Source organism: Ostrea edulis, chromosome 9 (assembly GCF_947568905.1).
Source record: "Ostrea edulis chromosome 9, xbOstEdul1.1, whole genome shotgun sequence".
Classification (NCBI taxonomy): Eukaryota; Metazoa; Mollusca; class Bivalvia; order Ostreida; family Ostreidae; genus Ostrea; species Ostrea edulis.
Window position 1 is genome coordinate 65,764,794 of NC_079172.1, and position 12,602 is coordinate 65,777,395.

Below are 12,602 nucleotides of genomic sequence, written 5' to 3' on the forward strand. Positions count from 1 at the left end.
ATCAGCGCGAAACATTTTGACAGACCTAATCAGAATATGCATTCACAACTGCACGGTTTTTTTCTTCTTTTTCTTAGAGGAGCATTGATATTGATATTAATTGAGCAGTTATTTAATGACGAGTGTGTGAAGAGGAATTCCAAGTGGTTTTTGTTGGTGAATATGGGCATGGCTAGACTTTCGTTTTTCACGCGTGCAAGGACTCGAGTTTCATGGACATTGAACGCACTTATTTCACCTGAGACACGGACAGTAGACGTTGACAGAGTGAATGTGGAGGTAGGCCTAGACGTAATAGACCGTGTGGGCTGGGTTTCTGTGAACTGGCATAATGCACAGGATGACATAGGTGTACGAGGAATTTGTGACTGTTGTTGACTGTGCGGTAATTGTTCAAGGAATGTGTATTTTTGTGTCCGGTCACATACACCTGGAGATTATCAGGGACATTACAATCTGTCATTTTTTGTACAAGAGCTTTGCAGACGCTAGTGTTTGTCAATCGAGGCGAGGTAAGTTGCAAGTTAGTTGTTTATTGATTATGACGTCACGGGATATGTAAGATAAACGTCACGTGATATGAAAGATAGAAATATCTTACATACCTTTCTTTCATAGAATATCTGTATCTTACATACGTAGATATGAGAGAAAACGTTCTCATTATTGGAATTCTCTGAAATAAAATTTATATCCTTATCCAGCAATATAAGAATATCAAATAAATGATATAAAAACCTGATTAAAAATCACCGACATCTGTACCTATACTTACTGTACCTATACCTACTTCATGTAGCTTATGTGACCAATTAAATTCTTGTTGAAGATGGAGAGGGTTTATTATCAAATCTCTGGTATATCCAGAGGTCCGTGTTTGCCCAACTCTTAATTTTACATCCCTTATAGGAGTTGTGAGATTGATCATTTTAATTTTTGCCTTTTTCTGTTTTCCCCGTATCACTTCAGCAAGTATTTGATACTTTGAGCGAAATAATGTTCCATAAGTTCACTTTTAATGTTGTATTATTATAAGAGCGTTCCTCCCCCCCCCCCCCCGCATGCGGATGGTCGGGTTTGAATCCCGGCCGCAACAGACCCAAGTCCTTAAAACAGGTAGTAACATTTCCATCGCCAAACACTTGTCATCAGGTGTGAATGTCACGGGTCGTCGGAAATGACCTTAAAAACGGATGTCCCGTGTTACAGTGAGTGTAGCACGCTAAAGAACCCTCACTGCTCAATGGCCGTAAGCGACGAAGAAAGGCCCAAGTTTGAAGCCTTTCACCTGTCTTAGTGACTTCTCCATATGAGTGAGAAATTATCGAGAGGGACAAACAAGATACAATCAATCATACAATCCAACTCTATTTTGTATTCCCTATAGGAGTACGATATTGATCAACGTCCGCTATCTTCACCTTAATAGGAGTACGATATTGATCAACGTTCGTTATCTTCACCTTAATATGAGTTATCAGATTGATCAACGTTCGTTATCTCCACCTTTATAGGAGAGATTGATCAACGTTCGTTATCTTCATCTTTATAAGAGTTATGAGATTGATCAACGTTCGTTATCTCCACCTTTATAGGAGTTGAGAGATTGATCAACGTTCGTTATCTTCACCTTTATAAGAGTTATGAGATTGATCACTGTTCTTTATGTTCACCTTTATAGGAGTTATGAGATTGATCACTGTTCGTTATCTTCACCTTTGTTGAATTCAAAATGGGAATATATCAAAATGAAATAAATCAGCGAAAAAAGGATCAAGCTCGGGGTTTGAAATAAAAATGGATTGGTGTATGGCCTATTGGTCAGAAATATGAAATTATCAATGTGATACTACAAAGTGTGCGATTTCAGAGAAATAAGGCTTAAAATTACACACAAATATTTTTCTTACCAGTCTGAGTTGAATTCGGCTGACACCCAGATACCTTGTCACACGAAGAACAATTACAGACTTCTGCACATAAACGTCCATAGAACCCGTCAGGACAGTCCTTACAATCTATGTCAAATGTGCCTGGCCAACATTCTGTCAGAAAATATTACTTATATAATATATCAATCTGTGATGAAAATCAGATCTTTGATCCGCTCCGTTATTGTAATGTTTGTGTAGCGACATTACAAAAACGGAGCGGATTAAAGATCTGATTTTAATCAGATTGATAATACATATTTATATATTTGAAAATAATCCAATCAGTTTAGAATTCTCAGATATTATTCTGATAATTACCTTCACATGAATCACCACGTCTTTTGTAATTTGGACAACATTGTAGAGGTTCGTCTTCACTGTTTGGAGGAACAGTTTTATAAAGCAATGAATGGAGAATTTAAAATCAGAATGTATAAAAATCATCAATCATACAATAAAATGTTTACATACTTTGAGTAGACCCCAGGATTATATATCTGAGCAAGTGATATCACAAATAAACTATTCAACAGCACCACCAAATAAAAGCGGATTATTATGCACATCATAACATTACATTACCAAAACCAGTATCATAGCTTATTCTGAATATGGAAACGTTCCCTAACATTCTAATAGTACTGATTTACCTTTCCAAACAGGAACGTTGATTTGGATATGTGCTGAAATGAAATATCCGGTACAACTTCCTTCCTATTTGAAGTGACAATTAAAAATATTGAGGAATATATATTTGTTTTGTATAAATTTCATTTTTAATTACTACGAAATATGCACCATAATCATCATACGAAAGTGTGTAATAATTCATAACATTTATACTTGATAAAGATAGATTTACGGCGGGTGTGACCGGTCGACAGGGGATGCGTACTCCTCCTAGGCACCTAATCCCACCACTGGTATATCCAGGGGTTAGTATTTGTCTTGTTCGAGCTGATGCTGTTCATGAAGTATCCGAGAGTGAAGCGTAACATTTATTCCCTGTCTATACAAACATGAAATTCATTTCTTTTAAAATAAACATGTGATTGAACAGTTATCAGTAATTAAGACAAATTTCGTTCCAATATGCATAAATTGATTCAGAACACAATAGTTTCAAATGTGACACGCTTGCAAGGTTAACGATCAACTTTTCGCAAAACAGTATAAAAGTGACAGATACAGAACTGGAATGAGTTGTCTTATTTAAAGTTCTTTAAGTGTCACATTTTATGTCCAAACTACTTTCCCTAGTTTTAACCTTGTACAAAAGAATTAAATGTATATAATTTTATTCCTAACTTGCTTCCATACAGGTAAAGTTAATGATGTTCACCAGGTCTACATTTAGATACCTGTGTATATATTCACTTGAAATACCAGTTGTGAGTTGGTTTGGGCGTAGCAGGCAAAGCGTGCACAGAGATATAGTTGGCACCCAGTGTTTTGTATATTGAAAACTTCACTTACTAATTTCTCAATAAACCAGATTGTCTTCACTTCACTTCTGATGTCCAGTGTACAAGTAGATCAAATATAGGAAACATTGCCATTCGCTAGTTACACCTCTGCACGCCAAAGTTTGGGAACAAGAACATATGATGTGGAAGCAGAAACCAACATTAATTTCATTAATTTAATTAACTGTAGTAAACAAAATGTAATATGTAAAAGTGGAGAAAAACTGTATATTGTAAAGTGTTGTGAAGTTTGTCATTTATATATATATTGACAGAAACTCAGTCAATCTGTGATAATAAGCTATGAAGTTGAAGATACATGTTTCATACCGACTGTTAGGTTGTTCTTGGCACACTGATTTTGACTACGATAACTCCGTTTACCTGATTAAGATATAGGTTCACGGCAGGTGTGACCGGTCGACAAGGGATGTTTACTCCTCCTAGGAACCTCATCCCACCTGTGGTATAACCAGGGGTCCTTGTTTGCCCAACTCTCTATTTTGTATTGCTTATAGGAGTTATGAAATTGATCAATATTCGTTATTTTCACCTTTCATGTACATGTATTAACTAATTCATGTTTTTTAAACTTGCGGAATTCAAAGAACTCAAAGCAACGGAAGAAAACAAATTAAACAAATAAATTTTATAGTTTGTCCTGCCTTAGAGAAGTGCTCGAATCATATTATGTACAACCCTTAATTTTGGTTTGAGATTGATTGATTGACTGATTGATGTTTTCCGCCACACTCAACAATTTTTCAGTTATATGGATGCTCCCAGTTTTTCTTGGAAGAAGAGAATCCAGATACAATGAGCCTGGGAAAAGACTACCGAGCTTCCGCAGGTGAACTGGGAAACTTCGAACCCGCACCGAGCAGAAGTGAAAGGCCATGTGATTTTGAGCGTGATGCTCTAACCACTACGCCATGGAGACCCCTTGGTTTGAGAACACAGGTGTTTGTGGATAAAGGACTTTCACAGCCCACCCCCGCCCCTTTTCCTGTACTCTTAAATGTTAAATGCCTTTGGTATTTCGCGTACATTTTTCACAAAATATTCAACTTAAGAGTAGTGTTTTACCTCTTATGATTTGAGCTTTCAGATCAGGTGAGCTTTTCCGATCACAGGTTGTCAGGCGCCCGTCCGTCTGTACATAAACTTTTCACATTTTTATCTTCTGCCGAAGCACTGCGCCAATTTCAAACTTGGTAGAAATCATCCTTGGGTACAGAGCTTGTTGAAATGTGTGTATGTATGCATATACCGAATAAACATTTATTTATTTAAGTATCTTTTTGAAATATCTCTCGTAACTATTTATTGTTAATGTAAACACATTTATATAGTAAATAACTTGAACCATTCGAGGAATAAAACTTAAACTTATGCACAAACATTTTTCTTACCAATCACCTGACATCCAGAGACCTTGTCACACAAATAACAATTATAAACGTCCATACAACCCGTCAAGACAGTCCTCATTACAATCTATGCCAAAGGTGCCTGACGAGCATTCTGTCAGAAGATTTTACTCATTACATATTTATTACCATAGTTGAAAATAGTCCAGTATTCTCAGAAAAAAGTTTGATAATTAACCTCACATGAATCACCACGTCCGTTGTAACTTTTACAACATTGTAGAGGTTAACTTTTACTGTTTGGGAGAAAGTTTTCATATAACAATGATTGGAGATCTTAACATTGGAAAATATAAAAAAAAATTCAAGGGGAGTATCATACAATAAAATGTTTACATACTTTGTGCAGACTTCAGGATTCTCTGTCTGATTATCTGACGTCACAACTGAGCCATTCAACAGCAACACCAAATTATATGTACAACGCATTATTGTACATAACATAAAGATTACATTACCAAGACCATCTTCACAAGTCAAGGGTTATCCATTCGTTACCTCTCACTATAAGTGCATAAATCAATAACCCTTGACTTGGGAACATGTACCATGCCAAGAATCATAGGCACTTTTTAAAAATTAAATGTTTCCGAACATTTTATTGGTATTGATCTACCTTCACAAACAGGAACTTTTATTTGCATATGTGCTTAAATGATATTTCCGGTTAAATTGAGACAAATTTGGTTCATTCATAGTGCATAAATTGATGCAGATAACAATTTTGTCAAATGTGACATGCTTGCAAGGTTAGCGATTAACTTTTAACAAAAATAGAATTGGAAGGAGGTGTTTTATTTAAAGTTACGTAAGCTATAAAGTTGAAAATACTGATTAATATATTTTTTTAAACTTGGAAAATTAAAACAACTCAATGCAAAGGAAGTAAACAAAGTAAACAAGAAACTTTACATTTTGTCCTGCCTTAAAGAAATGGTCGAATCACTCTAAAACCCATAAAGGACTGCCTCCCAAAACCCTACCCTTTTCCCATTACTTTTAAATGTTCAATACCTTGGGTATTTCGCGTATATTTTTCACAAAATATTCACCTAAAGAGCTAGTGGTTGATCTCACTAGCTTTTCCGATCACGTGTTGTCAGGCGTCTGTCCATAACCTTTTTACATTTTCAACTTAAGAGCCAGTGTTTTATCCCACTTCAGCTAAAACAGCTTTCAGATGAGCTTTTCCGATCACATGTTGTCAGGCGTCTGTCCGTAAACTCTTCGCCAGAACCACTGCGCCATCTCAACGTTGGTACAAATCACCCTTGGGTACAGAGAATACAAGGCTTCCTGACATAGTGTAGAATTTGTCCAAGCCATGACCACGGGGGCGAGGTGGGTCAATAACCAAGCCATGACCACGGGGGCGAGGTGGGTCCACAATAGGGATCACATGCAGATAAAAGGGCATCTTTAAATTTTAATCTTTAAATCTTTGCCCTAAGAACAATAGGACCATGATTAATCATAAAGATACACAAGCATCCCCAGTTAGTGCAGATTCAAGTTTCCTCACATTATGGTCCTGTGAGTAAGTTGGAGCCACAATATGGGCTCAAAACTTCAAATAAAGATAGCATCTTTAAAGTTCTTCATATCAAAAACATCAGGGGCATGATTTACAATATTACTATGCAAACTTATTCAGGTAGTTGAAATGGAATTTGTTTTCAGTTCAGGAGCCTAGAGGTTGGGCCACAGTAGAAGATAAGATTCTTATATAGGAATACACAGGAAATTTATCAGGAAAATTCTTGTCAATTTCAACAGTAAGAGGACCGCACTAAATCATATCAAAATACAAACGTTCCAACGTTTTGTGGAGTTTTTTATTCGTGTTGTTAACTCTAGGGTTAGGATGTATAAAATTTGACATATTGTATACATGAATGAAAAACTTTTTCAGAACAGCAACGTAATGTTAGTAATATGGGTATTAAGGCATATCCATGTTGTGTGAATTCAAGTTCGGTTTTCCTTTGAGGCTAGATTGTGTTAACAATTTTTCATGGGAGTGAACATTGGAAAAAACACTTTAAAAATCACAATAGCTGAACAAGAGCAGTGCAATGGTATCTAGGTGAGCGATGTGGCCCATGGGCCTATTGTTATTTCAATGAAATAAACAAATCCCACACAGAAACCTATTTTATTGATTGTCATGTGCAGTGATTTTATCGCAATTCACCTTTGAATTAGAACGCTTTACCCGATATAGTATTGCGTTGTGTGACGACACAATTGAATGAGACGATTGAACAATTTGAATGGCATGTTTGATGTAATACAACAAGAGTTTTCATTGGCCGATTACAGTCCGCCCACTTTCTCGAGCGGAGTCAGTGTAGCTGGAGAAATGTACATAGCTCTCTGAAAAGATCCACCCCTTATAAAAACCTTCGATTTACGGGTCACAAAAAGCTTCGGACGATTGAGGCCTGAAATTGGTGTATTCTTGTGTTGTTGTCTCATAAACTCAATATAAAAAAATCTTAACATATTTTCCTACTATATACTTGTGTCCAAACATACCTTCAAATTTTCATTAAAGCCACACACGGCCCGAAAACTCGCAGCTTCAAATGATTTCGTTTGTTGACGTAGCCATGTTAGGTAGCCGGTCAATTCGAACTCTTGCTATTGGTATCTATTCATAAAATCGGTTGTAAGTTATGTATTCGCTCTTCATTTATTATCAACACCAGGGACCTATTCAACACGAATAATTAATAGAAATTAAAACATTTTTGTACCAGTTTTTGTAAAGGTAAAATAAACTCTTGATTAACGAAAATGCTACATAAGCCCATTAGATAGAGACCGGCCGGCGCGGCCGCTCATGACTAATGAAAGCCGCATTGCCTTGAGTTTAGCTATTTGAATAATTATCATTTAATGGGACTGGGGTGGTATATTATCTAAACTATTTAGCTAAAATATTTGTGGGGTATTAGTACACATCTAGACGCTATTGTGCCAGTATGGAAATGAACCGGGATTCGAATTGACTGGCTACCTAACATGGCTACGTCTACGAACGAAATCATCAAAAGCTGTGATCGAGTTTTTGACGCTTTAATAAATATTTGAAGGTATGTTTGGACACAAGTATAGTAGGAAAATATGTTAGGAATTTTTTTTTATATTAAAGTTATGAGACAACAACACAAGAATACAACTTTTTCTCTTTCTTCCTTTGAAGTTTTTTTCCATCTAGCATCTGCTCGTCATGTTTTCAAATGCTGACTACTCCCGTATAAGGGAATTTGGGCGGACTTATACATATGGACCAATGAGAGTGCCTGTTGCATTTCGCAATTGTATTACAAGCAGATTCAATTGTGTCGTCACACAACGCAATAGTATATCGGCCAAAGCGTTCTAATTCAAAGGTTAATTGCGATAACAGATGAACTTTGTGATCATAAAAAAAAATTAATCTAGGGCGGGGTGAGGTGCAAGTCCTGTCCATAGGGTATGGATACGTAGGTTCCCTATGGGTACTCCGGTTCCCACCTACATAATGCCCCTGGTGCGAACATCCGTGCATCAAAGGACCCCATTGGAAATAAGCTTTTAAGCTTTCATGGGATATCCTTAGTATTTATGTATGTATATTTGTATGTGCATATATACTGAATAAGCATTTATTTATTTAAGTGAGTATCTTTGTTGAAATATATCTCATAATTGTTTATTGTTAATGTCTATACACTAGGCGCTGAAACTTATGCACAAATATTTTCTTACCAGTCTGAGTTGAAATCGGTTGACATCCAGAGACCTTGTCACATGAAGAACAATTACAGACTTCTGCACACAAACGTCCATAGAACCCGTCAGGACAGTTCTTCTTACAACCTATACCAAACGTGCCTGGCGAGCATTCTGTCAGAAGATATTACTTATATAATATATCAATCTGTGATGAAAATCAGATCTTTGATCCGCTTCGTTATTGTAATGTTAGTGTAGCGACATTACAATAACGGAGCGGATCAAAGATCTGAATTTAATAAGATTGATAATACATATTAGTATGATTGAAAGTAGTCCAATAAGTTCAGAATTCTCAGATATTATTTTGATAATTACCTTCACATGGATCACCACGTCTTTTGTAATTTCGACAACATTGTAGAGGTTCGCCTTCACTGTTTGGAGGAAAAGTTTTAATTAAACAATGAATGGAAATCTTTTAAACTTAAATGTATAAAAAGAAAAATCATAATGGTAGTATCATACAATAAAATGTTTACACACAGTGAGCAGACTCCAAAATTCACTGTCTGAGCATCTGATATCACAAATAAACCATTCAACAGCCACACCAAATTATACGTACAACGCATTATTATACACAATATAAAAATTACATTATCAAGGCAAGTATCATAAGCTCTCCTGAAAAATATTTCTGAACGTTCTATCAGTATTTATTGACCTTCACAAACAGGAAGTTTGATCTGGATAAGTGCCTAAATGACATTTCTGGTTCAACTTTTAATTCTAATTTCAATTCATCAATATACATTTAAATTATGACCTCTTCCTCCATATGAATTAACCACGAAGTACTCAAAATATACAAAAACAGTTTCATCAGGGATAACAATTAGCAAATCTAAATCGGATCGTGGCTCATACTGGTATATTCTGAAAAAGGACAGAATAACGGTACTTTTGTTCACTTGAAAATAGTGCTTGTGTAATGTAATTGGATTGAAATACCTCCAATCATTAACCAATCATAATACAGTATCTTAACCAATCAGGACTAAATGTATTAGCCAATCAACCTGAGGCCAAAAAAAATACAGCCACAAGATTATATTCAGTTACTGACTGTAAATCATTCACTTTCTGGTTTGCACACCTTGGGCAGTGGCACACCTCAAGCTTCTGTTATCAGTACAACACTCTTCAATCTCATGATCCACATTTCTCCACAACAAACAACCGCGCCAAGTTGCTGCTCACTTTCAGTTTGCAGATGACACACAAATCCATCATACTTGTAAATCTGTCAAAATGATCGAATCACTGTCAACTATATTTCTAATTGGTGCATCGATTAAAATTTCCAGTTGTCATGACCAAAAACCGTCGCCATCTTCCTTGGAAATCCTGGTCATTCTTAATCCAAAACACAAATCCCAACTTAAAAGTCTACCCTAGAAACCAATCCATCGAAGAAGAATCAAAGACTACTTTTCTATGGGTCGTTTCCGATGAACACATGTCATTCAAAACTCACATTGAAAACCTTGCAAGAGGGAGGGAGAAAATGAGAAATCATGTAACAAAATTTTATATATGGATATTTAGATTATCTTATACATGAAAGGTGAAGATAATGAACAGTGATCAATCTCATAAATCTCATAAGCAATACAAAATACATGTAGATATAGGGCTCACGGCGGGTGTGACCGGTCGACAAGGGATGCTTACTCCTCCTAGGCACCTGATCCCACCACTGATATGTTCAGGGGTCCGTGTTTGCCCAACTATCTATGTTCTATTGCTGATAGGGATTATGAGATTGGTCACTGTTCGTTATCTTCACCTTTTATTAGAAAGATGTTGAGGTTCCTAGATGACAGTATCTTCGTAGTCTTTGGTGATCACTGATCAGGTCTTCCAACAGTCAATTTAAAATTCCCCAAGAGCATGAATTGTGCTCTTTTATTAACTACCATGTTCTTATATTCCTACGAGACAGAAAATCAAAAAACTTCTACACGAGAAATCTCTTGCTGTGGCTTTCAACTCGACATTTAGTTATATCGACGTTTCATCTATGAACAATTATAATTTCCATTCATATGTACATGTAGATTTGATATATGCCAGCGATTTCGAAATAAAAGACCATGCAGTTTTCCTCGTATGCTTCATACTAATTATATATTTCATTGAACATGCATGTTAATAGCAAACTTACCACTAAACTTTATGACAAACGGGATGACTTCAGCTTTTCCAGTCTACTTCCCATATTTATGTAGCAATATTTCCATTATAATCTGCATCTCACAACTGAATCGATACGTAAGAGCTTGTACTGTGTATGGTCAGTTTTTAAATCGAGGCAAGCTACTGACAAATAAGTTGATGTTACAGGAGTTTCAACAGTCTCGTTTACAGTCAGCATTTCGCTAATTTTATGGTTGTTATAGCGATCTACTTTACCAGTACAACCTATCATTGGGTCAAATGCTATCAGACGGACAAGTTACACGGACCCCTGAACATACCAGAAGTGGGATAATCCGCCACCCTTGGGTCAAATGCTGTCTGACATGTTTCATACCGATTGAGGTCGTTCTTGGCACACTGATTTTGACTACGGATCACTCCGTTTACCTGATCAAGATACAAGACTCACGGCGGGTGTGATCAGTCAACAGGGGATAATTTTTCTTCCTAGGTATCTGATCCCACCTTCTGAATTTAAAAGAATTGTAGAAACATTTCTCGATTGGATTTCCTTTAAACTGCTGTAGTTCATGATTTGATTGGATATAGCTGCATAATTTGGTTGGCAGGCATGTTATTTTCCCTTAATGTTTTAACAAGATGTTTGCAAGCACTGTGATAAATTTTGTTAATATTTTGTCCCCAAGAACCTTCAACACTAAGCAGTGGATCTTTACTACAGTATTATTGGGAATTTCGCTCTCTGACATGCTTGTAAACAAAGTTGCCTATGTGAAATCTACGTACATGTGATGACGTCACACACAGCATAGGAAATCAGTGCAATATCCAAACTGTATGTAATGGTTGATATCCAATGGATAAAGGCGTTATTAACACGTGATGAATCAAATTACACAGTAGCATTTTCTACTTTTTGCAGCCCTATGTTCCCCAGGGAACCCAGAGGATTAAGTCAAAGAACACGAGTACCGCAAACAGTACGTAACACGCCCGTGAAAATGCTTACATAGGGTGTTTTTCACCAGCCTTAATTTGTAGAAATTTGCTTCATTTAGTATCAGGCTGTGACATACTTTCTTTGCATAATATGAATAAAGGGTCTTAGTTTAAAACTAACAGACAAACCAAGAGTTCCGTGTGTAAAATATTTCCCCAAATCTGACCAAGTTCAACAACCTCTCAATATCAACCTCTCAATATTGAAAACATCAAAGAAAATCAAGATCCTTGCACTATGCACTTCTTCAAATTATTTATAAATACTCTAGCTTCTACACTGTGAGAGCAATTATGAAGATAAAGCATGTCATTTATTTAATATAATATTTCCTAAAAATTAAGTCTTCCCCGGAAGACATGTGTCGCCTGCTAGTTCATTCTATATGTAATATATCACGTATAATGTTGAAAAAGTAAATTATTCAAATGGTTTTTGTCAGTTTAATACTCCTTTTAAAGGTTTTGAGAATTACTAAACATTCTTTAACGATAACTTAATTGAAATTGAAAGATGAGACATTATTATGCAATGGAATTTGTGGGAGAATCTGTTTGAAATTAAGACATTTATTAAATGTAGACTGCATGAAAACATATGTTTGAAAATATGTATCAACCTGTTACTGTGCTCTTCAAGACAATGGTAATAACCATAAGTAATTATCTGTTGGGTTAACTGCTTAGTCTTGTTGTCTTTTTTATATATCCAATTTACTGTTTCTCAAGAAAAATCATAAATAGTGCTGTTCTGAAATCACATATACTGTCCTTCAGTATGGGAATTACAAATACTGTCCTTTTGTACATAAAAATACTGTCCT

The 12,602-nt window shown here is 35.9% G+C and overlaps 1 long non-coding RNA gene across 5 annotated transcripts; it reads right to left on the reverse strand.

Moving 5' to 3' along the window:
• Nucleotides 1-1,941: 1,941 nt before the first annotated feature.
• Nucleotides 1,942-8,691, reverse strand: LOC130050376 (uncharacterized). 5 transcript variants are annotated; one of them, XR_008798808.1, is made up of 6 exons: nt 5,009-8,691; nt 4,487-4,924; nt 3,296-3,508; nt 2,778-2,943; nt 2,253-2,648; nt 1,942-2,045 (listed from the first exon to the last, which is right to left on the reverse strand). It is a non-coding gene; the product is annotated as an uncharacterized LOC130050376 (long non-coding RNA). The 5 variants fall into 5 exon arrangements; XR_008798806.1 differs by having other exon boundaries at nt 2,778-3,508; nt 5,014-8,691; XR_008798807.1 differs by lacking the exon at nt 3,296-3,508.
• Between the last annotated feature and the right edge of the window lie 3,911 nt (nt 8,692-12,602).